A 25,120-nucleotide genomic window follows, 5' to 3' on the forward strand; every position below is an offset into this window, starting at 1 on the left:
CAGAAGGCAATCAGCTGGTTTGCGGTGTTCAGGAGGCAGGGGAGGGAGTGGGAGCCTGTGCACTAAGTCTTCACTCCTTTCCCCTCCCTCTTGCCTCCTGAACGCCACAAACCAGCTGATTGCCTTGGGCAGAAGGCAGGAGAGGGAGTGGGGAGGAGCGAGGATGCGGCATGCAGAGTAAAGGGGGAGGAGGTACTGGGGGAGAAGAGGTGGGTTAAGACTGGTTTGCAAATCCTGAGTGAGGACTATCCTGACAGGGAATGCAGCTCCAAAGTGATTATAGAGTCATCTAATGACTTTCTATAAAGAAATTTACCAAGAAAAAAAAGGAAAGCATAACAACAATCTCTAGATGTGTTTTTTCGAGTTCAGAAAGTTCAGCAAGAGGAGCAGCCGGCCAATCCACCCTCTTCCTCTCTCTGACTCCACCACCTCAACTAAGCTTCATACTCAGCAATGATGATTGTAGTATTAAATTGTTTCTTTAAAATTGTTTAAAACTTATACCTGTAGTAAATTGTTTAAAATGTACATAAGGTCTTTTGTCTGGCTAAAAAAAAATAATCCAGGAATCTAACACCCTCTACCCCCCATTTACGTTAATTCTTATGGGGAAATTGGATTTGCTTAACATCATTTCGCTTATAGCTGCATTTTTCAGGAACATAACTACAACTTTAAGTCAGGAGTTACTGTATTGCCAAGCTTTTTGCATTTTGTATGCAAAATAGGTCAGATTTAGAGAGAGAGAGAGACCTCACTTTATCAGTGAAAAGGGTGCTACAATAAAACATGCTGTACTCTGTGTTGGAATGATTTAAAAAGGCAGCAGGAACCAGATTGTGGAATTATTCCACGTATAACTAGAGCTGGATGAATTTTTTGGGACAAATAGTTTATTCTAAGAAAAATGCAGTTTTGTTCAACCCCAAACTATTTGTGAATATAACATGTTACTTTTTCAGATCCAGCAAACTGTATGTGCCCTTTTGTGGGCACTTGCCTGGGATGGGAGAGACCCACATTGGAATCCCCACTCTGAAACTAGGACTTGAATTTAGATCTCCCCTCTCCTTGGTGGATGTCTGAACCACAAGGCTATAGGATCTTCTAGAGTAGATGAACAAAAAAACAAATGAATTCAGGCATGTCTGCATGGGGGAGTAATGGGGACTATGGGGTGTGATTTCTAAAGCATACAAATGTGCTGCTTATTATTTGATCTGTGTCAACTCTACTAGTGCACACTAAAGGTTTCCTAGTGTGTTTTAATACTATGCTAAATCTCACTAAGTAATCTAGTGTGCACCAGCAGGGTCTACACAGAGCACTTAACGTTCACCATGTTAATCCACTTTAGAAATCACATCCCTGTAGTCCCCATTACCTAACTAGATAAAAACCCCTGATTCACCCAACTCTGTATATAATATCTACTAGAAAAAGGGCCCATGGAAATCAATACGATATTTCAATTGACTTTAATAGATTTTGGCTCATATCTCATAATACTCCTGATTGTAAAATTCTCTGGATTATAGGAGCCTAAGCAGAATGCTAGACACAAAATTTAAAAAGAAATGTAACTTTTATATCCTTATTTTATTAAATTAACAATGGGATCCTGGTCCATGGCTGGTAATACCACAACTAATAGTAATAACGATGTACATTTTACTGTCAGCTTTATGCCAATCAGCCATAATTTCCAAGAAATAAAGATCAACAGTCAATTTGGTAAATATAACTTCTCATTCAACAAGTTTGCTTTGAAAGAGAAATATCAATGTTTATCCTCTCCTGCTCGGCTAGCTCCAAGTCAGTCTACAGATGGAACATTACATGTAGGCACTTTTACATTCATTGCTTGTTTACAACACGTCAGGAAGTCATTCCTTAGAGGAATATTGTGGCTGTGCATCCTTTATGCTTTATATCCTGGGTAGATTTTCAATAATATTGATGGTTCTTGCTGCTATTGTTCAACACTGCACACACTGAACCTGTTCCTGCTGAGGAAGACCTTCTGCTATCAGAGATGCCAAATCCAAGCTGTTAGCATTGGTGTTTTATGTAAGCACAGTTGAGTGAACAAATAATTTTGGTGCCCGTGGAGTCAAAGAAAGGTCAGAAAAAGCTCTGACTATTAAATGATGCCTATTAATTTCACTGCTGTGGACAAGTAAGCCAGCTATGCAATGACAGAAATAATTGCTATGTCCTGTAAGATCATTAAATTAATATGACACTTTTAAATAATATTAAGGGCAATTAATAGCACTGATAATTCTTCAGTGTAACACTGCAAAATATATATTGAAGGGAAAAAAAACAGAAGTATAAAACAAATAGCAGCTAATTGGATGTAACATCACACAGAGATCCAGTTCAGGTAGTGGAGTACCAGTGGGATAAGTGCTCTACTGATTATGATACTGAGGAGATGGGATGTGAGGGTGGTTACCAGTTGTAGGTTATTTTAGGTCTTTGTCAGAGATAAAGGGAATATATAGGGTCCTCCAGAGATGGAAGGTGTTTTTAGCAACTGCTGATATTTGACTATGCAGGCTCAGTGCTGGAAGCTGTGAACTATGGTGAGGCTTTCCAGTTGATCAAAAGAAGTAAATACTTTGAGAACTTTAGTTTATCCAAGTTTCAATTTAATCTACCTGTTCTGTACCCATGGTCCAAAGTCTCTCAAGCACTATGTCAGCTCAGTGCTGAGACGTTGCATGTGCTGGATGAAAAAAAGATACATGCAGATTTGCATCATCAGTATATTCTTGTCATTGCAGCCTTAACCATCTAACACTATTCCCTACAGACATTAAAGAATATGCTATTGGGAACCATCTTGCTGTGGCAGGAAGATAACTAACATAACTTAATAGTTTATTTCCCTCCACCGCTTAGTGATTATAATACAGTGACCACATTTATCTTAAAGCTATACTGTAGTACTGATGTGGTTAACTATCAGCAATGTTTCTACTGGTGTAGCATGATATAACTAATATAATAAAATGACAATTATTGAATTAAAATATTGAGTCAGATTGTGATTGGAATATGGTATGAATCTCTGTCTGTGGTGTTTGGGGATTGGAAGGGTACCACATATGAAGCACTGTCCCATCTGTCCCTCAAGCTCAAAGTGGGCACTGTACAGGTTGGTGAATCTGCTCAATTACAAAGAAAGAAGGAGTTAGGTGTTACTGTGCAAATACACAAATACCTCTAGAGAAATATTTTCACACTGGGAAAATGTTTTCGTCAAATAATATTTTGAAAATCATAAAGGATCAATATTGATTGTGCTTATGTCCTTTAGGAAAGCATTCTTTTGATGTGGCATTTCTTGTAGAAACAATTCTTTTGCACAAAAATAATTCTACCCTCCCCCACAGTAGTTAAAGAAACAAGTTGAGTGACATACTATCTTCTGTTGGCAAAAGACAAAAACATTTGAGCTTCGTGAAGCTCTTGGGATCTGCGGAGCTTGAAAGCTTGTCTCTCTAGCATCCTGGTGCCACACAGACAACAACAACATTGCAAACCTTCTAGTTCAGGGGTCAGCAACCTCTGGCATGTGGTTCGCCAGGGTAATTCCCTTTGTGGGCCTGGTCAGTTTGTTTACCTGCTGCATCCACAGGTTCAGACGATCACACCTCCCACTGGCTGCGGTTCACTGCTCCAGGCCAATGAGGGAGGCGGGAAGCCATGGTCAGCGCATCCCTCTGCCAGTGCTGCTTCCCGCAGCCCTCATTGGCCTGGGACAGTGAACAGCTGCAATCAGCCAAACTTGTCAACACAGCAGGTAAACAAACTGACCCAGCCAGACAAGGGGCTTACTTTGGTGAGCCGCATGCCCGAGGTTGCTGATCTCTGTTCTAGTCTGATTAAACTGTTGCTAAGTAACACACAGTGCCATTTGTTAGAAAATGTGGCATAGTTGTTCCATAGAAGAAATGTTAACATGGCTGTTAAATTATATGATAATTCCCCAGAAATTAAAGCCTGCTGTGACTTTCCTGTACTTTCAGGGAGACAGAGGCATACCACTGCCTTAGGATAGCAGTAAATGGTTTTAAATATATACTTTTTAAAATATATCACATGCAAATAATTGCAGTTATTTAGCTTTCTATGTCCTCATTTGTAGAATCATGCTTGTAATATGAGGAGAGACCCATTAGATGGGAGATGATTTGAGAAAAGTAATTAGTTACCTATATGACCAAAGTCTGTTCTAAACATTCTCTATTTAATTTCCATAAAATTATCACTGCACAACATGCACAGAAGAGAAAATAAAAATCTTCTTCCTGGAATTTGGTTTGGACTTAGCCTCAGGTTTGGTATATTCATTGGAGAGTTGGTAACTCTAAGCTTATAGTAGGTAACAAATTCAGATCTAGTTCTGTTACCCTCAGTGGGATTTCATACTCAGAATATAATTTAATTCTTCCTTCATGACGTTAGGAAAAGAGAAGATGCTGATCTCAAAAATATGATAGCTGTATAGTTGTTCACTTGCTATATTAGCGAGAGTAGTGAAATAGTGACTCTCCCACATCTGAACGAGTCAAACTCTGAAACAAATTAAATGCATTAAATACAACTTAAAATTCAGATTTCCTTCAAGAACTTGATCAACTTTATTCCCAGTAGCAGAAATGTAATTGTCAAACAAAGCCCAGGGTGTCACTGCATTTGGGGATGTTATTTGTTTTCTTTTTATTAGCTTTACAATTTTTAATATATTAACACGTGCTTGTATTTGCAGATCAAGTTTATTATATTTAAGTTAATTATATTTACTTTTGAGATGTTTTACTTTTGTTGGGTTTTGCTGCAATAATTAATTATTCCATCCGTAGATGTGACCTTGTTCCTTAGCACAGAAGGCGACACGTTATTTATCCGCAGAAACAGGCCTTTTGAATCCTAAATTAGATAATAAAAATCTTGTTGCATCCTGACAGTATACATTACTATGTTTTATCAAATTACTTTTTAAAGTGCAACAAAAGAGGAAAAACAGCAGGATAATGTGGAAGAATTTCAGCTCCTGTGGTTTGCTATGGCTATTTGATAAACTAGCTTGATGATACAGATTCATGGGCAGCCTTATGACATTGGTTTCAAATATCAGTGAAAGAGCAGGATATACAGAAGGATATTGTTTTATTAACTTCAGCTTTTATTGTGATAATTTTTGTGTTTGTTTCAACCTACATTTATGTTGCAACATGCTTAAGGCCAGTGCTTAATTTGTAATGAAAGAGGTGCCGGGGTCAAACAATTTGTTTAGTTTTGTAACTGATATGGCAAACCCAGAAGTGCCAGGGCTATGAACTGCCAAGCCTAGAGATGCTGGGGCTCAGCCCTGTGAAGTCCTGTCACAAATTAAGCACTGGTTATGGCTAATTTGTATATGAATTCATTTTATTTCATAAATAATGTCTAGTAAAGAAAGCCTAACTTTATGAGCCATATTTCATGGAACTGAGGAATGGAGCTATGAGAAGATATGTTTAGTCTTCGTAAAACACCTGTTCTTTTTTTCTCTGGCACTTTAAATGTATCATACAAGACATATTGGAACAGAAACTGATTCTCTGTGTTATGACTGTGAGATTGCATTACTTGACCAAAGTTATTGCATGGGATACAATTTTAAATTTTCTTAAGCTCTATGTATGCCTTCCTCCCGCTCCCCATATGTTATAAGAACAAAATAAGAGTAATTTTAATTATACCAGCTGGAGCTCAGATACTACAGTGGTGGCTGATAATATAACAACCTGGTTGGACAGAGTCATAAGCAATAAGAACACAAGAATGGCCATATTGGGTCTAGCCTACTATCCTGTCTTCAGGTGCTTCAGAGGGAAGGAACAGAACAGGCAATCATCAAGTGATTTATCACCTGTTGTCTGCTCCCAGCTTCAGGCAATCAGAGCTAGGAACATTTAGACCATGAAGTTGCATCTCTGACCATTTTAGCTAATATCCATTAATGGACCTATCCTCCATGACTGTATATAGTTCTTTTTTAACCCCATTATGGTTTTGGGCTTCACAAATCCCCTGGAAATGAGTTCCACAGGCTATATGCTGTGTGAAGTAGTACTTCCTTTTGCTTGTTTTAAACCTGTTATCTATTAATTTCATTGGGTAGTTCTTGTGGTATGTGAAGAAGTAAATAACACTTCCTTACACACTTTCTCCACACTAGTCACAATTTTATATACCTTTATCATTTCCCCTTTTAGTCATAGAATCATAGGGATCTTATGAAGTTATCTAGTTCAGTCCCCTGCACTCATGGCAGCACTAAGTATCATCTAGACCATCCCTGACAGGTGTTTGTCTAACCTGTTCTTAATTGCATACATACTTATGCAGCTAGCTCAAGCCACTGCCTGTTCCACCACAGGCATGCTGCTACTTTTAAGCACTAGCTTGAGCAGAGCAAGCACATGTATGCCTACCCGTGCTAGGATTTACACCTGCCAGCTGCTATGTAGACATACCATTAGACTGCAAGCAGCCATCTTGCATTCATTTTTAATGAGAACTATACAAATAAAATTATTTAGCATTTATATAGCATTTTTCTCTCTAAGGTATATTATATAAGTTGCCAGAGAAGTGCACCCAGTTGCCTTTGGGTTTGAGGCCTGCATCCAGCTGATACACATACCACAGTATGAGAAAGGGACAAAAAAAACAATTCTTACTTTTATGAAAAAAATGCAACGAGATTTGAATATTGATACAGAGCAGACATGATTTCAGTTAATATAGTCCAGGGATCAGCAACCTTTGGCACGCGGCCCACCAGGGTAAGCGCCCTGGCGGGCCAGGCCAATTTGTTTACCTGCTGCATCTGCTGGTTTGGCCAATTGCAGCTCCCACTGGCTGCGGTTCACCGCTCCAGGCCAAAGGTGGCTGTGAGAAGCAGCATGAGCCGAGGGATGTGCTAGCTGCTGCTTCCCACAGCCCCCATTAGCATAGAGCAGCAAACTGCAGTCAGTGGGAGGCGCAATTGGCTGAACCTGCAGAAGCAGCAGGTAAACATCCCAGGCCAGCTCTCCAGGGTACTTACCCTGGCAGGCCATGTGCCAAAAGTTGCCAATTGTGGTATAGTGTCTTCTAAAAGACACAAAATGTAAACTGCATAGATCCCAATTTACCTGGGAAGATAAAGATGCTTAGTTGACCCTGCTCATGATTTTAACCTTTAGTTCTGGGAATCAAAGGGGTGAGAATATTTTTAACCTGATTCTTTGACTACTAAGCCATGCCCTTTGCTTACAGTAAGGAGACAAGTATCAGAGGGGTAGCCGTGTTAGTCTGGATCTGTAAAAACAGCAAAGAATCCTGTGGCACCTTATAGACTAACAGACATTTTGGAGCATGAGCTTTCGTGGGTGAATACGAACAGGGTCTTTCAACTTATAAACAATAGAAAGAAACTTTCTCCAGCAGAAACACAATTTAAGCTACTTCCAGCAAGTACATATATGCAAATGGAAAAAAAAAAATTAAAAGACTATGACCGCCTTTTCTTACTTACAATTCTGAATAGATAAGAGACTGTAGCAGGGTCCTGGATGGGGCTAGAGGTGCAACCAGGTTTCTGCCAATCTCCCTGCTACAGTCTCTTATCTATTCAGAACTGTAAGTAAGAAAAGGCGGTCATAGTCTTTTAATTTGTTTTTTTTTTCCATTTGCATATATGTACTTGCTGGAAGTAGCTTAAATTGTGTTTCTGCTGGAGAAAGTTTCTTTCTATTGTTTATAAGTTGAAAGACCCTGTTTGTATTCACTCACGAAAGCTCATGCTCCAAAACGTCTGTTAGTCTTTAAGGTCCACAGGATTCTTTGCTGCTTTTAGTAAGGAGACACTGAGCCCTAGTAATATACAAGATTTGACAGTCAGGACTACATTTTCAAATGGCTTCCATTTTACATGATCTCTGGATTTTACATAAGAACATAAGAACAGCCATACTGTGTCACACCAAAGGTCCATCTAGCCCAGTATCTTGTCTTCTGACAGTGGCCAATGCCACGTGTTTCAGGGGAATGAATAGAACAGGTAATCATCAAGTGATCCATGCCCTGTCACACATTCCCAGCTTCTGTCAAACAGAGGCTAGGAACACCATCCCTGCCCATCCTGGCTAATAGCTATTGATGCTCTATCCTCCATGAACTTACCTAGTTCTTTTTTGAACCCTGTTATAGTCTTGGCCTTCACCACATCCTCTGGCAAAGAGTTCCGCAGTTTGACTGTGCATTATGTGAAGAAATACTTCCCTTTGTTTTAAATCTGCTGCATATTAATTTCATTTGGTAACCCCCTACCTCTTGTGTTACAAGAAGGAGTAAATAACAATTCCTATTTATTTTCTCCACAGCAGGCATGATTTTATAGATCTCTATCATATCCCCCATTAGTTGTCTCTTTTCCAAGTTGAAAAGTCCCAGTGTTATTAATCTCTTCTCATATGGAAGCTGTTCCATACCCCTAATCATTTGTGTTGCCCTTTTCTGAACCTTTTCCAATTCCAATATATATTTTTTGAGATCGGGCGACTAGACCTGCATGCATTATTCAAGATGTGGGCCTACTATGGATTTATAGAGAGGCAATTTTCATTCGTACCTGTGTCTTCACACATATCTGAGGTTTGTGGAGACAAATCAAGTAGTTAGATACAGGTATATAATAACATTTATGTGTAAAAACGCTGGCTTTGTATCCAGAAACAGGTGCATACACAAATTGTGTGTGTAGGAAACAGTATTCCTTTGAGAGTTTGGCCTGTGAATGCCAGAGTGCTGTAAAACAAAGTGGAAAAGTATAACTTGTTCTCGTAGCAGACAAGTGTGCTGTGAGTTGTCGAGTATAGTGATATGGAATAAAGCAGACAATTTTGGAGGCATAAAACAAGAAGGAATCAGCCTTATTATAGACACCTTTCTTATTCTCTGTGTTTTTTTTTCTCCTCTCATTTAAAGAATGCTCAGAAGAATGAAAAGGAAAATAGGAAAGTACTATGCTATGTACAGGCAGAAGATTGAAGGGTTGTTTTTGCTGACAAAAACAACTACTTGCTCTGAAGGAGGGGAAGTAATAAAGAAGTGGAGGTGTTTTCAAATGATCTATGACTCATCTGGGATATGTTCTCAGATATGTAACTATATCATCAATGTCTAATTTTGAGAAAAGTAAGATACTTGTGCAGCGTATTGAAGTATGCATGAACTCTTTAGTGCTGAAAGGCAAGTGAGAGAAATTTCCATTGAAGGAGTGGAATTGGTAAAGAATAACTGAACTGCATATCCTCTTATGTTTAAAAGGCCAGAGTCAGAATAAGGAAGTCAGGAAAAAAAATATTTGAGGGCTCTGTTGCTTTAGATAAGGAAAGTGAATGGAAGAATGGATGCCATCACCCACATACAAATTAATTGTTCTACTCATCCTTCTTATTTACCAAACACGTAACTTTAAAAGTTTATTAAAAGTATAATTATTCAAGAAATATTTTAAATACTAGTGTTGTTTGATACTTGTAGCACACCTAACATTTTAGACATACAGTATATTACACTTCCATAAATGTAAGTGCTATTTGACAACAGATGAGTTACAGTAATTCTTATTATTTCAGAATTTCAAGCTAAATAATATAGCAAAATTTGCAACAAATTGTCACAAATGATAAGGTCAGGGAGAATTTTTGACTTCTTTATAGTGTAAATATATATTTTTCATGTAGAACAGAATGTATAGTTTTTAAAGATGAATATATTTTTCTCGTACGTTAGTCAATGATCTTCACTTCTACATTTGCTGGATGCATTAAAAATAAAAAAGACAGAGGTATACACAGAAAACAAGCGCAGAAATGATCTCTTAGCTTAAAAGTGGTATGCAAAAAATCCAATTTAAATAGTACATTACATTTTTATGAATTGGGACGAAAGTTGCTGACTGTCTACTATAACAAAGGCTCGGAAAGATAGGAATTCTATAAAATCATTCTTCTTCCATGAATAGTGCTCATTTCTAGAAGAGATTTTCAATGGAATGAGTTAGAAAAATTATTTCACATTAATACTATGGGTTTTGCGTTTTCTTGTTTCATCTGCCCTATAAGAGGTAATCATGGGCTTAAGAAAAAGCTCATCATAATACTTTTTAAAAATACTGCAATGATGGACAAAGTTATTGTAAGTTGTGTGCATTTTATATATAGGTATCTTGGTGACATTTCAATGTAATATTTTCCATTTTCTTGCAGATGCTATCCAAAAAGCATAGTTAGATGAAAGAGGACTGTTAAGCCAGCTGCAGTGGCTCAAGAGTGTGAATACCAACATCTACCAATGTGATATATGCTATTATGTGCTAGCAATGCCACTCTGCCATGTACATTGGCCAAACCTGACAGTCTCTACACAAAAGAATAAATAGGCACAAATCTGGCATCCGGAATCATAACATATTTGGTAAAGTAACCCTCATCCTTTCATGTATTTATACCTGCTCCTGTATTATTCACTTCATGCATCTGATGAAGTGGGTTCTAGCCCACGAAAGCTTATGCCCAAATAAATGTGTTAGTCTCTGGTGCCACAAGGACTCCTGGTTATTGTTGCTGATACAGACTAACATGGCTACCACTCTGAAAGCTCAAGGCAGACTGTTAATATGCAGGGTACAGACCACAAATAAGCTGTGAGATCTATACTTAGATTTCACCAACCAACTATCAAGTGTGAACTCCTGAAGCAAGATAACTGCTTTAACATGGAGCCACAGATAGTATCCTAGGGTACTCTGGTTCATCTTGACACCCAGGCATGCTGGCTTTTGTGATAGATGGTCCATTACACCAAAAAATCACAACGGTGTTCAGGTTTCTCCCAATCTCAAAGGAATGGTCACATATCCTAGGTCAACTGCACTTTAGATCTTACAACAAAGACAACACTTGTAGCCAATCCTATAATAAATTGGGTCATATACCCAGTCTACACATAAACTCCCACTGAAAAAAATGGGAATTCCACTGGTAAAATTATTACAGGGTTCAGACCTTGAACTTGATGGCTTTATAATAGTCTTTCCTTTATCTTCATCTCAAACCAAGTACCAGCACTATGCACCTAAATGTTAACCAGCAACATAGGTAATTCTGCAACAGTAATGTAGGATATATTTCAGTCATGAAAACATACCAGATGATTTCAGTAGTAGGCTCCATCTGTTTTGCGCTACTCTAATGATGCAAAGCAGCTGTAAACCTGGCTTAACCAGACATATAAGCCAGGTTTATGGCTCTGTTGCATCACTGAAATGGTGCAAAGGAATCAAAGAGTACTAGTGAATTTAGCAATTATGTCAAATGCACATACTCACAGGCAGATAGTCGTTTTAAGATTATTGGGGTATCATAAAGTAAGTTTCCATTAACAATTGCATCATAAATACTTATTATAGAAAATGATTGCTAGATTTAGTTACATTTATTACATTATCTTCTCATAAAAAGGGTTATAAAACACATTAAGGATCTTTAGTGGATGGCAATTATGAAAAGTTGTAATAAGCCACGTTGTCCTGTGCACATTTTCTTAAAACAATGTATGTGCCCAGAGTACTTAATGCATTATTTTAAGTTATGCAGTGTACTATACAGTGCCATGTAATTTGATAAATATAAAGAATTATGTACACCAAACTGCACATACAGTAAAAGTAATTTCCCTGAGGAGAAATGGTGACATAAAAATAAACCTTAAGAGCTGAGCTCAAGTGATTTGTTAATGCCACCTGTACTTCCAAATGGAATTACAGGCTCTCCTGAACACTACTAGTGACATGCAGTTTTTGTAATATAGTATAATAATATCACTTATTCACACCGACATTCTCTCTTTTTTTAAAATATAATCAATGCTTTCCCTTCGCCAGTCTCCCAGACTGTTCTTCTTTCTCCTCTTCCTCTCAAACCAAGCATCATAATTTCTCTTCCCATTTTCTGTGGCTGCTCCTCCTGTTTCCTCTCCTCCAACTCTCTATTTACATTCTCTCATCCTCTTTAAATGAATCTATTTAATTGACCCCACTCACTATGGTGAATCATTTGACCTAGGACTTGAACCTGCAGGAACAAATGAAGGTTGTGAGAAAGCAGCATTTGGCTATTGTTAGGTTTACTGAGCATGGTCCTTTGTTGCTTGCAAGGCACTGTGGATGTAATACACATAATCCTTAGCACAAGGCCAGCATGAGGCCTATGTTTCCCATACATCCCACTTAGGCCTTTATTGTCTCACCAGGATGACAAACAAGTTAAATTCTGGTAATCTGTTCTCCAAAGCATTTCATTTCTTCCCCTCCATTTCCCTTTGATTTTGCTGGATGCCACTGCAAATTTTCCTCACTTTAGGCCTTAAAAGAAATGAGATCCCCTCTCCCCAAGAGTTTACATTATTTATAACCATTAAGCACCTTTTTATTTACCAGTCAGCAAACCTACATGTTCCAGGAGGAGGGGTGCAGAACTTAAACCATCCAGAGATCTCTTTCTTTCTTGTGAATCCATCTTTACTATCCTCCTTCCACTCCAGAGAGACATCAGAGCTTATTTTGAACTAGTAAAAAGTACTTTATAAGTGCCCTAGGATAAGGCATCAAACATGCTAGACTCTATTTGAAATGAAACCCTTTTAGGTGCTTATTGAAATATTTTGGCTGCCTACATTTTTCCATTTTCCCAGATAAAATAATTTATTCAAGAGATGTCTACGTGTCTTCAGGGGCCAAAAGGTTTATTATTTAAAATTTCAATCATCTGTGGAAATTGGAGGGTGATGTAGAGCATTACCTCTGGGTAGCACATTTTAAACAATCTAGTCAAGAAGTAAAATTGATTCAAAACACATGTATCTACTAAATCTAGTCACTACATCATTATTTTTATTGTGGATCGGTTTTCTTTATAGTCTTTATTTAAATTTCAGAAAGCTTGCTTGAATCCTTGATGACAGAACTAGTGCTACTTATGACAAAAAAGATTTTTTCAAACAAAATCTTGACACTGTTTTTTTCTATCTAGTTAACAAAAATGTCAACTTGATAGGCATATTAAAATGTAATATGATTTCATCATTTTTCCCTCACTGATTGCTTTTTCATCTCAGCATTGATGGATATTGTACAGTGTAGTTATTTATTTTCTTGCTTGGATTTTCAAATTTGGACATGCTGGAAAAACAACAGATGCCAACTGAATTTCAAACAAGATCAAAATCTTAAGCCTCAGTGGTACTTATTATACATTAAAAATAGTTATTTCATTTTAAAATTTATGTGTGTAGAATATTATAATTTTTAAATACATTTTTATATTTTTGTATGTGCTGCACAATATTTCATTTCCTAATATTCTGCCCCCATTCTGCAAGGTAATTAAGTGTGTACCTACCTTTTTATGCACATTTACTTCAATGTTCTTAAAGAAAGACACTCGCTTAATCATCTTGCAAAATCATACCCACTGCACTAAATATTCCAGGATAAACTATGTGTGGATCTCTTCAACATAAAGACCCAAAGCTTTGCCTTATCTACCAAGACCATCCATTCAAGTTGAAACTTGGAAACTCCAAAACCAATGATTGCTTCCTATAAAAATAAATTCTTGCAAACATGATCACTTTCCTACAGCGAAACAGTTTTCGGTCACAAGAAACAAATATAGTGGAATATCTTGTAAAAGATATTGCATTGCTCTACACAGAAATATTTAGAACAGATCAGCACATAGCTGTGGCACAGTTGTGGTACAAATTATCCTGAAACAACCCACCTCTATTAACATAAATAAATGAGTCCTCAAATAGCAGAAAGACAAGGTAGGTGAAGTAATATATTTGATTGGACCAACTTCTGCTGGTGAGAGAGATATGCTTCAAGCGCAAAAGCTTGTCTGACTCACCAACAGAAGCTTGTCCAATAAAAGATATTACCTCACTGTCATAAACAGATAGTTAAGGGTTAATGTCTCTTTTACCTGTAAGGGTTAAGAAGCTCAGTGAACCTGGCGGACACCTGAACAGAGGACCAATCAGGAGACAAGATACTTTCAAATCTTGATGAAGGGAAGTCTTTGTTTGTGCTGTTTGTTTTGTTCATTGTTCGCTCTTGGGACTAAGAGGGGCCAGACGTGCAACTAGGTTTCTCCAATCTTTCTGAAACAGTCTCTCATGTTCAAAATAGTAAGTACTAGCTAGAAAAGGCGGATTAGTTTTATGTATGTTTTCTTACCTTGCAAATGTGTATTTTGCTGGATGGATATTTTACCTCTTTTTGCTGTAACTTGTATCTTAAGCTAGGGGGGAGGGAGTCCCTCTAGTCTATATAAGCTGAAGACCCTGTAAACATTTTCCATCCTCATTTTACAGAGATAATTTTTACTTTTTCTTTCTTAAATTAAAAGCTTTCTTTTTTAAGAACCTGATTGATTTTTTCCCCTTGTTTAAGACCCAAGGGGATTGGGTCTGAACTCACCAGGGATTGGTGGGGGAAAGGAAGTGAGGGGAAGGTTAATTTCTCTCTGTTTTATGATCCAAGGAGTTTGGATTAGTGTAACTCGCAGGGTAACCCAGGGAGGGGAAAGTCTGGGAGGGGGAATGGTTTATTTCCCCTTGTTTTGAGACCCAAGGGGTTTGGGGCTTGGGTCCCCCAGGGAAGGTTTTGGGGGACAGGGAGTGTACCAGACACTGGAATTTCTGGTTGGTGGCAGCGCTATCAGATCTAAGCTAGGAATTAAGCTTAGAAGGGTACATGCAGGTTCCCACTTTCTGGACGTTAAAGTTCAAAGTGGAAAAGATACCTTGACACTCACTCATCTTGTATCTCTAATATCCTGGGACCAACACAGCTACAACAACACTGCTTTAAAAATCCTCAGATAACAAGCTATTATTTTAAGGCTTACCTAGTCTGGCATCAGATTGAGTGATACTTCGGTTTCATTTTACATTTTTCAGTTTTCCTTCACATCCCAGAACCAGGCTCCTCACATGATCTCAGCCTCCTGCCCACTACCCCTCATCCCGCATGCCACAGTATCCCTCCACACACCAGATTCCTTGTCTCAATCCATTATACCTCCTATCTATCCCCAGGTCCACTTCTCATTCACTCTGCAATCAAGCCATGTTTCCTCCTTCACATTGTATGGACAGGAGCACCAAAAGCTTGGGAGAGACCATCTCCTAGTTTCAGTTTATATGTCCTGTATCACAGTGGCCCACAACAGACAGGAGCATCAATTGCAGGGAAAGTCCTGTGCAGCTCAGGCACCCAGGCTGAAGCCTGTTCAGTGCAGGTGGAATCTTGGGAGAATTTAGCTCCTGAACTAACAAATCTCTACCGAGCATCTCAAACTGAGATTTTCAGAAAAATATAATTTGGTCATTTGGGGGCATTTTTTTCATGGGAGCAACATATGGTTCATCCTGGCGCAAAGACAACCTCTCTGCAAAGATGCAAGTAGTATGGTTGGAGTATCTAAAAAAAATGGCTTTAATAATTGTTTAACATGGAGAGAATAATGTTTTTTCCCCTAGTCTCATTCTCAGGAACAGTTGAACCATTCTTGCTGAAAGAAAATAAATAATTAAAAATAGAAATCAGTTGGAGACAGATACTCAGCATGAAAATTTCATGGCAGAAGTTTGGTAAAGTCATGAGCAACTGCAAATAGGGTCTCATAATGGGGTATCAGGCAAACATAAGTGTAGGCAGTACTACCTCTTCTGCCTCTAATAAGGATAATGGATAATATAAGCACATCCAAAATCACAGCAAAGTGTCTATATTAACACTGAATAGCACAATAAAAGTAAAAATAGAATAAGACTTTCTTCAGCCTACACAAGTTAAGGAAAGTGTGTAACCTAGATAAGTAGTGGACAGACTATAATGAAACAGGAAATGTAAACACAGGTACTAGACATGTTTCCCAATAAAGAAATACTGGGACTGGACCAAGGGAAACGGTGCAGAATTCATAGAGCAAAATCTTAACTGTTGTCATCTACAATTATGTTACAAGATTTTCAAGAGAGCTTACTATGAAAGATGGCTTACAAAAATCCAGGATGGTTTAATTTAAAATGGAAGACTACCACTGTATAAAAGAGAATGCTAGTGTAACAATCAATTATTTGGTCTTCTTTCATCACCTAATTTGAAATCACAATGTATCCAACAACCTGACTACTTTTGTTATTTTCTTATCAAATTATTCTTATTTAAAACGATAGATTAGATTTATAGGTAAAGAATTGTCTTAAACAGACAGCTAAGGGTTAATGTCTCTTTCACCTGTAAAGGGGTAACAAACAACACCTGACCAGAGGACCAATCAGGAAACAAGACTTTTTCAAATCTGGGTGGAGGGAAGTTTTGGGTGTGAGTCTTTTGTTCTTGGTCTGTTCTCTTTCTCGGCTCTGAGAGTGATTTTTCTATCTCCAGGCTTTCTAATCTTCTGTTTCCAAGTTGTAAGTACAAGGATAGTAAAACAATAGGTTTATATTGGTTTTTTTGTATTTACATGTGTGTAGTTGCTGGAATGGGTTAAATTGTATTCTTTTTGGATAAGACTGTTTATTTATTTTTTCCTTTAAGCAATTGACCCTGTACATTGTCACCTTGATACAGAGATCATTTTATGTCCTTTTTCTTTCTTTTTATATAAAACTTTCTTTTTAAGGCCTGTTTGAGTGTTTTTCACTGGTTAAGGCTAAGAAACGGAGGGAAGGGGAAAATCTCTTTGTGTTAGATTTCCTAAGCCTGATTTTCAATACCCTCTGGGTGAGGGGGGAGAGAGATTAGATCTCTCGATACTTGTGTTTCAAGGACTTGAAGCAGGGAGTATCCTAGGGTCCCCAGGGCGGGGAAATCTGGGATGAGGTAAAGAGGGTAGAATCCCTTTGTTTAGATTCACGGAGCTTGAATCTGTGTATCTCTCCAGGAACCCAGGGAGGGAACACCTGGAGGGGAGGAGGGGGAAGGGAAATGGTTTATTCCCCTTTGTTGTGAGACGCAAGGAATCTGAGTGTTGGGGTCCCCCAGGGAAGGTTTTGGGGAGACCAGAGTGAGCCAGATACTGGAATCTTCTGGCTGGTGGCAGCAATATCAGATCTAAGCTGGTAATTAAGCTTTGGAGGTCTCATGCTAGCTTCTCATGTTCTGAACTCTAAGGTTCAGATCTGAGTAGGAGAGTTATGACAAGAATAGAAAACTATATTAATATACTAAATACACACATAAATACAACTTTATCATAGTTTTTTTAATGTTTTTGCACATAGTCCTCATGCAACATTTTTAAGAGCAGTGCATTTACTGATAAAATGTAGTATTTCAGAAGGGATAATTTTATCGCTTCCTGTCTAGGAGGCATCACTCTATATTTTGTCAGGTAGGATGCTAGCTTCAGAGCTATTTCTTTTTTTACGTTACGATTTATTTCAAGCCTATTCACTTTTTTCAAACCTCTCTCAAAGATTATATATATTTTCAACAAGCGTACAATGGTCCACTGAATGCAGACTGATGGGTGAGGTATCAAAGCTATGTGGTTTCTGTTCAACCTCATATTTATGCTTGAGCAACTTCTGACAAGATGTCCAGACTGAATATTTATAGATAAATATTTGTAATCTTTGAGACCTTTTAGTTTCAAAAAATGAAATGAGTTGAAAAAAATTATAGAGTGCAAACAAATAGCTCTGCAGCTAACTTCTTATTTGACAAAAATATACTGTGCTACCTAGTAAAGAGGAGATAATAAAATGCTGTTGATTTAAATACTACGTTTCATCAATCAGTTCAGTGTTCTTTAAATTGTTGTAATAAAAACATAGTAGGAAAGCACAGATACAATTTTATTTTATTTTTTCTATATATGTATTTAGTGTTTATAAAAGTTGCCCAATTAATAACTCAGACTTTTTTTTCATATCATGGGAACACCATGGAAAAAGTAGTTCAAACCTCCTTACCACCTTACCACTGGGCCTGAATCCTTTATGAGATACCACTTGTAGAATATCAAAGCATGAACTTCAGAAAGCATTGAACTTGAGTGTGAATAAAGGCCTCAAAGTTTGCTTCGTTGAACCTAGTGCTCTTCAAGTATTTTTAATCTGCCAAACAGAACAGAAAATCTGACAAGAACGATCTTTTCTGAGAGGTACCTCTTCTGGTCTTTCTGGAAACCCCTCTCCTGTATTTTGACACTGATTTTAGCTGTGTTTGGGATAAAAAGTGCAGTGGAATTATATGCTAACAATAACCTATCTCTGGTCTGCCTATCCATTGGCTTCTATAAGACTACTCACAAGAAGAGGACGCTAATCATTGTTATTATGAGTGGCAGAATCAGGCACTAACATTACAAATCAATTTCTATTATAATCCAATTTTGCAGTCCACCAACAGACCTTTATTTTTAGAGCTGTCGATTAATCACAGCTAACTCATGAAATTAATTAAAAAAATTAATCATGATTAATCACACTGTTAAACAATAGAATACCAATTGAAATGTATTAAATATTTTTGAATGTTTTTCTACATTTTCAAATATATCTATTTCAATTCCAACACTGAATATAAAGTGTACAGTGCTCACTTTATATTAATTTTATTACAAAAATTTGTACTGTAAAAATGAAAAACAAACAAAAATAGTATTTTTCAATTCACCTCATACAAGTACTGTAGTGCAATCTCTTTATCATGAAAGTGTAACTTACAAATGTAGTGTTTTTTGTTACATAACTGCACTCAGAAACTACCAAAACTATGTAAAACTTTAGGGTCTACAAGTCCATTCAGTCCTACTTCTTGTTCAGCCAATCACTAAGACAAACAATTTTGTTTACATTTACGGGAGATAATGCTGCCTACTTCTTAATTACAGTGCCATCTAAAAGTGAGAACAGGTGTTCACATGACACTGTTGTAGCTGGCATCACAAGATATTTATGTGCCAGATGCGCTAAAAGTCATATGCCTCTTCATGCTTCAGCCATTGTTCCAGAGGACAGGCTTCCATGCTGATGACGCTCATTAAAAAATAATGTGTTTATTACATTTGTGACTGAACTTCTTGGGGGAGAATTGTATGTCTTTCGCTCTGTTTTACCTGCATTCTGCCATATATTTCATGTTATAGCAGTCTTGGATGATAACCCAGCACGTTCATTTTAAGAACACTTTCATTGCAAATCTGACACAACACAAAGAAGGTACCAATGTGAATTGTCTAAAGATAGCTACAGCACTTGACCCAAGATTTAAGAATCTGAAGTGCCTTCCAAAATCTGAGAGGGATGAGGAGTGGAGCATGCTTTCAGAAGTTTTAAAAGATCATCACTCTATTGCGGAAACTACAGAAACCAAACCACCAAAAAAGAAAATTAATGTTCTGCTGGTGGCGTCTGACTCAGACGATGAAAATGAACATGCATTGGCCGACACTGCTTTGGATTGTTATCAAGCAGAACCTGTCATCAGCATGGACGTATGTCCTCTGGAATGGTGCTTGAAGCATCAAGGGACATATGAATATTTTGTGCCAATATATCGACTTTGTTAAGGATAGAATTCCCTTTTTAGAAAAACACTAAAGCTCATGCTTAAATCCTACTGAAATTAAGAATAGTATTAAATGTTTTGATGAATAGGGCTGGATTTAACCATGTGTTTTCCTCAATCAGGGAAACTCTTTGTATCTGTTCTAAAACTGATTGTATAGCAGGTTATTCCATACAGCAGTACTTGGGCTCCATTTAAAGGTGTCTGATAGTGGATGAAGCAAATTTCTCCATAAGGATAATTTAAGTGAAGAGTCTTGAGTGGCTTCAGTAATGGACAGATTATGTTCAGCTACAATTTTACAATGTCTGTCCAGCTTTTAAGAACCCAGTAGGAGGCACTTCTGCTCATAGGACTAAGTGAGAGCACATGAGTTAACTCTTTAGTGAATGGTTACTGCTGTTAACAGTTGCCCAGTTGTATTATGTATGATTCTTAACTGCATACACCGTATGAACAAATTTCACAGCTTTATTTAAGGGTTGCCATTTACTGATTTTTTTAAAAACTATAATTAATTGTCAGTAGTGTTGTAGGATCAGATTGCCAGCTTCAATGGAGCTATGTTGATTTACAGCATCTGAGGATCTAGTCCATAATATTTAAGTACTGAGGAACTAAGAAGTCATAATGATGTTTACATTTTGACATAAAGATATTTTTTGTCATGGTAACAGTCCACTGTTCAGAATTTTCTCCCTTTGTGTGTACAAGTTAGGCAAAGGAAGGTTATTTTTTCACAACATTTTATAGGGAAAACAAAATTTCCTTCCATTTTGTTTGCCTTTGCATTTCCAAATGTCATTCAGCCACATTTATGTGGCTACTTCAAGCTAAGACTGTCAAGGATGCATTTAATTTCCAATGCAACTTTTTTTTTTAACCCGGAATTAGGTGAATATAGGAATAAAACTAATGCAACCATTTCATTTTCTTCTATTCATATTTATATATATGAAACTATTTACAGGTATTTTTACTGTTGAGTGCTTAAACTTAACTGCATCCATATTTTTCATTAAAAAATATTTTTACAACATAATATGTAAAAGTTTAAACTTTTATCTGAGAATTCCATTTTGATGTGGTATTTTCATCCTTTCACAAGCAGAAAGGGCCACAAGGTACACTTCATTACAGGATGACAAAGCACAGAGTGTAGTAGCTCATTTAAATTATATGAAAACCTAAGATGCACAAGAAGTAAGTGACAGCAGTACAAAGACCAAAGTCTTAACATGAAAAATAGAAATTTATCTTATTTCACATGCAGTATCCACCTTGGATGACAACAGATGTTTTCAAAGTGTAGCAAAGGTTGAATTTTCATTGATATTTAAAACACAGCGGTCTTTAACATTGGCTATCCCCTGATGGGAGCTGACAGCTAATTTCAGCAGTGGATTCACAAAACAGTGTAGGCATCCCCCTCCCCCTACACCTCCAGTTTGTAAAAATGGGAATAACTTAATCCACAAAGGATGTACCCTGTAAACAAAATTTAACTTTTATGGCAAGCCCTGCTTCAATCAAAAATTGCATAAATATGTTTCATAATACTGTACCAAATATAGATCCATTTACACTGATCTAAAACCATTGATTGGCAAAATACTCCAGTCTGAAATACATTATTTTGCCAGGAAATAATGTTATAATACTCTTTATTTCCAGTCAATACTGTTGTCTGCACTGGCTGACTATTTTTTTTCCTGATGACAAATCATTCACTGTTTCCTGCATTTATCAGTCATTTGATAAGTGAATATAATGCACAAAGCCTATTTTTCCCTGCCTGTCAGCAAGACTATAATCAATAAAACTATGTAATGCAACTTACTCTATTACTCTTTTCAGATAAGAAGGTACATATCTCAGCTGGTACTATGCATAAAATATACAGATAAAGACCATAAGTAATATCAGTACCTGTGCACTTTATCTCGTTACATGTCGGATCACATCTGGTTCTGTATATTACTATTACAACTTAAAAAGACGACATTAAAAGAACATTATTAAGATTGTAAAGTCAAGCTCTTAGAAGTTAGGAAATACCAGAATTATGGTTGCCTGTGAAATTTTAATTCAGTCTGGATTGTGTTATAGTTTTCAGTTACGAGATCACATGACTATTTTGTTTTTTTATTTCCAAAAAGCGACCAACGTTTTAATCTAAAAAGCAGATCTAACTTCCTTGACCTGCATCATCTTACTTGGATGTCAACAGATGGTTTCAAAGTGTAGCAAAAGTTAAATTTCCCCCGTCTCATTCAAAGCACAGAATGATCGATGCTTACTTAATGAGCAGCTATTCAATATTTTGTTTTATCCTTGTTGTTAAGTGTGTGGCCATAAACCTGATTTACTGCTCACTATTCAAACCTTTCTTAAGACAGAATTATGAATTTCCTTATATGCTTTTCTATAGAACTCCTCACTAAAGTTTTTCAGTGCTTCAAAAATATTAATGAAATTATCTTCACAACACTTCTGGAAGATAAATGGGTATTATTCCCATTTGAAATGGAGACAGTTCAAATGCAGTTAGGCAAACAGAAAAGAATGCTTCAGGCTATTGGGCATATGGCAAATTTTGCACTTAATCAAAGCAAGTGCATAAGCTTTAACTGTCATCTATCTGGGTAGGTCAGTAGTGGCAGAGTTGATTGGGGAGTAAATTCTATAATAGGTGATCTAGAAATGGGAAAAAAATTAGTAGATATTTGGTATCCTAGCTCTAGCCCTAAAGGGAACATTTCACTTGAGCACTGACCAATTTGTTGCTGGAAATCAGTCTGTTTCACCTGTGCGTTAATATGGTTAAGATGGGAATTGAACTTATAACAATGTGTTTCATTTTTAGACTTTATGAAATGTTTGTAAATTGCTGCATGCATTAATCTTATTTATAATATCATTATCATATGCTATATGATAATATTTAATTTTTTTCTTTATGACTGTAAAATGTTTGCTCTGAAACTGTGAACCTATCAGATGAGATCATTGCCTGCTCATCAAGAAGGCTATCAAAACTAAATGGGACACTGGGGTATTGCCCCTTCACACCCATGAAGAGGTTACATGCAAAAAGGCCTACATTCTGTAAGGACATTAAGTTAACTGACAAGAAAATTTTTCATCTCTTGCTGTCTGAACTCTCACAGAGCTGGAGCTACCAAACAGAAGATTCCCAAGGTCAGCCTGGGTTAGCCCTAAAAGACATTCAGAACTGACAGATTACTACAACTCGGTCACCTTTTAAAACCATAGACCAGGCCTGCACAACTCGTAAAGTGGCGAGAGCCACATTACTCCAAAGAAAACAGCTGAGAGCCGAAACCTCCCGGCCCCATGGAAACACGCCCCCTCCCAGGACCTCTAGGCCCGCAGTAACACTCCGTCCCAGTGCTGCCCAGCCCTGCAGAAACAAACCCTCCTTCCCCAGCGTGGCCCCACCAAAACAGCTGTGGGCCAAAAAGGAAGGTTGGGGGTGGGGAGGTGATACTTGATTTTAAATCAACCAGGGGCTCCCAGCTGAAGAGGTGGCTGGGAGCCCTCAGGGGTAAATTAAAGGGCCTGGGACTCCGGCGGCTGGGAGAACCCAGAACTTTGCGGGGCTGGGGCAGGGATTTAAAGGGCCCAGAGCTCCTGCCGCTGAGGGGAGCCCGAGCACTTTAAATCACAGCCCCAGCCCATCCGCTGGAGCCGCGGCCAGGATTCAAAGGGCTCTGGGCTGTCGGTGGCAGCAGGGAGCCCTAAGCCCTTTAAATCTCAGCCGTGCTGGGAATCTCTGCCGGTAGCCCAGAGCCTTTGAATCCCAGCTGCGGCCGGCTGTAATTTAAAGGGCTCTGGGCTCCCCACTGCTGTGGGCAGCCCAGATCCCTATGAATCCCAGCCGTGGCTGAGATTTCGAGGGCTCTGGGCTCCCCGCCGCTGGGGGCAGCTCAGAGCCTTTTGAATTGCTGCTGCAGCTGGGATTTAAAGGGCTCAGGGCTCCTCACAGCTACCAGCAGCCCAGAGCCTTTTGAATCCTGGCGGCAGCTGAGATTTAAAGGGCTCAGGGCTCCCCACCGCCAGAGCCCTATGAATCCCAGCTGTGGCTGAGATTTAAAGAACTCTGGACTCCCCGCCGCTGCAGGCAGCTCAGAGCCTTTTGAGTCCCAGCCGCTGCTGGGATTTAAAGGATTTGGGTTCCCCGCAGCTGCGGGCAGCCCAGAGCCCTTTGATTCCCTGCTGCGGGCCGCACAGTGATCCTCTGTGGGCCGCATGCAGCCTGCGGGCCGTATGTTGTGCAGGCCTGCTACAGACTGTAACTAATTTGAATGCATGTTTGCTTGTTTTAACCTTGTAATAATGTTCTCATTTCTTTTCTTAGTAAATAAATCCTTAGCTAGTTTACTATAGTATTGGATACAAGCATTGTCTTTGGTGTGAGATCTGAGTACAAGTTGAATGGTCTCTGGGGACTGGAAGCAACCCAGATACTTAGTAGTAGTTGGTGTATAGCAACCAAGAGTCACTAAGTCCAGCTTGCCTGGGTGGCAAGAAAGAACTGAATGGCCAAAGGGGCTATCTTTGACTCCCTGATAGGAATGTTATAGTGCTTTAGGAGTCTAACACAACCAGTTTGGGGTCTCTGCCCTGCTTCTTGACAGTGTCCCTAAGGTTGGCAATCATTGTTGTGAATCACTCTAGGCATTGTAACAATGGGATCTTGTTGAGTGATGCCTATCGTCATATAGAAACCTTAATGACCTTCAGGTATTTTGATCTAGACTTGCATCGAGTATCTAATTTAAAACTATGAAACCAGATTAAAGAGTTCAGTTGGGTCTGCATGGGAAAATCATTCCTCACTAATGCAACCAAAGTTGTGTGTGGTTTTGTGATGCAGTCTGGTACAGAGAAGTGCAAAGTTACACTAACTAAAGCTAAGGATTCTACAAATATCTAGGTAGAGATAGCAGGTGTCCAGTGATTTGTTTTCACCCCAAAGAACAACACTCCCTGCTTCTCTGCCAATGATTGCAGTCCCTAAAAGGGTTCTAATTAAACTGAGAATGATGGCTCATTGCCATGTGGACTTTGAGCTTCATGTGGCAAAGACTGAGATCGCTGATATCTTCAGAAGGCATTTTTTCCCCATGGATTCTAAACTGGTAACCTTGTTTGATAACTTCCATGCTGTGGAAGCGATAGTAACCAGGAGGGAATTAATGTGTTAGACTTTTTAAAATTTAGACAGCAAGACAAATGAACATTGAGCCCTGATTATGTACTTTTGTACTGAAGACTTGTCCTGGACTGTACATTCACAACACTTTTCCTTCACAATAGGCCACTTTGAAAATCATAAAGTGTGAGAATGGAATGAGGTTCCAGTCTCCCGATGCAAACTTTTCAGAGAGG

The sequence above is a fragment of the Gopherus evgoodei genome, chromosome 1, assembly GCF_007399415.2.
Source record: "Gopherus evgoodei ecotype Sinaloan lineage chromosome 1, rGopEvg1_v1.p, whole genome shotgun sequence".
Taxonomy (NCBI): Eukaryota; Metazoa; Chordata; order Testudines; family Testudinidae; genus Gopherus; species Gopherus evgoodei.